Genomic DNA, 3,907 nt, shown 5'->3' with positions numbered 1-3,907 from the left:
TCTAGTCCTTTTGGCTATCATGCATTTTTCTTTCACATATGTGCATAGCATCTATAATATAATCACCTTATACACAAGTAAAGTGTAAATAAAAATTTAACCAAAACAATGTAGCCGAATATCACAAATACTCATGTTCTAGTAAAAATCATAATGGTCAACAATTAATTGCAAATATATGTCAAAATTTTTACTTAATAAACATATGACAGAATCACAAACCATCTCATATATACCTATTCCAAACATGAATCTTACACACTATGTAATAACTTATCAAAGCATATTTATCTCACATTTAAATCTAACAATTTAATCTTTAATATGGAACTACATAATCATACCTTATTAAAACACACCAACTGAATGATCATTTACTCAGCCTAACAAGAATCATATTCAAAATCCTTGAATATATCTAGGTATACATGTTATGATCAAATGTGCATACCACATCCAAGTCATTAATCAACTTTAATACACCACCAAGCACATAGCATAAATACTACTCATTTATAGCACAAAATACCATAGCTAAAATGAACACAAACCACAAGCAAACATAACCAATCCCAAGCAAGATGATTAAGCCATTTTCACATGGCATATATATACATTCATTTCCAAAATATTTAACCTCAAAACCAGCCTATGCATGCCACAATTTAAGTTTAGTTTAAAGGTACCAAAACAGTAGATAGTGTGATGAACTTGGCTGACGATCCCTGAGTTTGCAGCTTGACTTCAAAATTTATAAAACAGAGTAACATAATACACATTGTAAGCTACCCTAGCTTAGTAAGTCATAAGCAATAAACAACTCAATAACATATTGGATTCATATTAACTAAATGACATGCATTAGCATTATTAACCACCTAAGTCGAATACAAATACAATCATTTAATATGATATAAGTCAACTTCCACATTAGTAGCCTTAATAACCACACATCCATTTACTCTTTTATGCAACTTAAGAATCATCAAATGTCATCCCATGTTTAAATAATACCTAGGTAGCAGAATACACAAATTATGTATACACATGTTAAGTAACATTTCAATACTACATATATTTATTCATTCATATGTCGAATACACATATGCCAATACACATGAAATCCTCAATTGCATTGTACATGATTTACAACACATATCTATAGTACTATCTTACCTTATCTCGAGTAGATATCAAGTTAAATCATACCTGGCCATTTAGCTCGCATTACACAAACCGTACACAATTTACTTTTGCCTGATGAACCATTCAGAATTAGTTAGGACACTCGAATAATCACATAGATCATACAATGCCAACGTCCCAGACGTGGTCTTACATGTAGCCACATATCGATGCCACTGTCCCAAACAGGGTCTTACTCGTAAACACATATCAAAATCACAAATTGATGCCATGGACTTACTCGCATGCATATATCGGTATCCTATGTCATGACATATGTATCCTAGCTATTCCTAAGGTTCATACGGGACTTTCAAATGTCACAACTCGATCGGAACGAATTCAGGAACGTAGTAACCAAGCCTTTACACATTCGCCTATATCATATATAATTTTTGACATTTCATAACAGCATATATATTTCATATTTAACTACAATTAAACACATCTATTTGCTTATAAACTTACCTCGGACGTCGTAAAACAAGACGGGGCTGCTAGTCGGCAATTTTTGTTTTTTCCCCAGTCCAAATCTGATTTCTTTGGTTCTTAATCTAAACATATTCAAATTAATCTCATTCAAACATATTTTCATTCAATTTAGTCCAAAAACACATAAATGGACAAATTACATTTTACCCCTGATATTTACAATTTTTACAATTTAGTCCCTATTGCACAAAACACAAAATATGCAAAATTTTCAAGGTGCCCATGTTTGGCCGAATATTCCTAGTGTTCATGCAAGCCCATATATTTCATTTATTTCACATTTTAGTCCCTCAAATTATTATTTTTGCAATTAAGTCCTAATTACTCAAAATCATCAAAAACTCTAATACAAAATATGTTAATCTAAAACATATCTTTCATTTTTCATCATCAAACAAAAAAAATCACAAGCTACCAACAATGGCACAACTCAAAATATTCATCAAAATAAAAAAATTAAAGCATGGGTCTTGAAGATTTCTAAGCAACGATCTCAAAAACATAGAAATTATCAAAAACCGAGCTAAAATCATACCTTAATTAAGCTCCAAATTGGCCGAACCCTAAATTTGTGTTCTTTCTTTTTATTTTGTTTAGTCAACAATTATAACAAGTATGTAAACTTTATTTTATGTTTTATATTATATATGTTTTATTATAATAGTTTATAATGTTAGTTTACATAAATAACCTTAATTAATTCATACCAAAACCTTATAATAAATCCATTACCTTCCACCTAATAAGTTATGGGCTATTTAAAATATAAATGCCTCAATTTAAAAAGCCACTAACTTTTTGACCCTTATATTTTAAACTATCAAATTTTCTATTTACGCGGTTAAGTCCTTTTATTTAATCGGACACCTAAACGACAAAATTAAATCACGAAAATTTTACCAATATAAATTCACACAAAATAAACACAGAAATAATTTTTAAATATTTTTCTGACTTGGATTCGTGGTCCCGAAACCACCGTTCCGATTAGGGTCTAAATCGGGCTGTTACATTAATATAAATTTAACTAAAACCTATGATATTAATATTCCAAGATCTTAACTTTACCATTAAACAAGGATTCATTGATCTGTTTTTTTATTTTATTTTTGAAAGCTTATTTTTAAATTTTATTAAACTTAGGGAAATCTATATGTTATTAATTATTTTTTTGAGCAATGAGCAGGCCCAATATGATTAAATGTAAGTCTGGTCCCTTTACACATCTAAATCCAATAGGAACAATGTTGAGGGCCATTTTTTTTTTTGCAACACAAAACTAAATTTATTACATTATTTCCAAGCTTAAACTTTCTTGTTTTCTTAAACATTCCTTGTTTCTTACAAACTATGGTTTAATCTTTTCATGTTGATCCGAACTCAAAATTGCAAGTTAGTCTTACTTGATTTGATCATAAAAAACGTTATTATCTCAAAATTAATTAAAATGTGAAAATAAACTAACCAAAATCTGAAATGATTTATTTGGAATAAATTATAAAATGACCCGAATAAGTTATTTGGAATAACTCGAACATAAACTGACCAAAATCTGAAATGATTTGAACCCTTAATAACAAAACCTTAAAAAATTCAAGCCTTAAACTCATATGATAAGACACAAAACAACCTAAACACAATAATGCGAAACTAAAACGACATAAACCCAGAATTAAAATTATCTAACACATCCAACTAATTGGGCACTGATATGTTTAAATTATATAGATTTATTTAGCACCTTTTTACTTATAATTTATGCAAATTTCTAGCATGTGGGTAGCCAATTGAGTCATTTTAATTCATATTAAGATATTAGACATAATTTGAGTGAAGTTTGTAATTTTATACAATCTAGTATTAATTTTACATAATTTTGTTATTTTATGCTACATGTTAATTTTTACTATATTTGTTACAGTTGGACCACCAAATTAATACATGTGGGAATCAATAATATCACACATGAGCTACAAGTCAATTTCTGTGACAGCCCAAAGTTGACCTGTAACACCCCGAACCCGAAACCGACACCGGAGTCGGACATGAGGTGTTAACTGACTTTAACCCCTTGTAAAATTTATTTTCCAGACACTGCCCAATCTGTGTACTAGCCGTTTTAAAAATCATATCTTGAGTTTCGTAACTCGAAAATCAGTTTCGTGATTTTTCTCAGAAACTAGACTCATGTGCCCATCTATGTATTTTTTTCTAGAATTTTTGGTCGGGC

This window comes from Gossypium hirsutum, chromosome A06, assembly GCF_007990345.1.
Source record: "Gossypium hirsutum isolate 1008001.06 chromosome A06, Gossypium_hirsutum_v2.1, whole genome shotgun sequence".
Taxonomy (NCBI): Eukaryota; Viridiplantae; Streptophyta; class Magnoliopsida; order Malvales; family Malvaceae; genus Gossypium; species Gossypium hirsutum.
Note: the sequence above shows the minus strand (reverse complement) of the source record.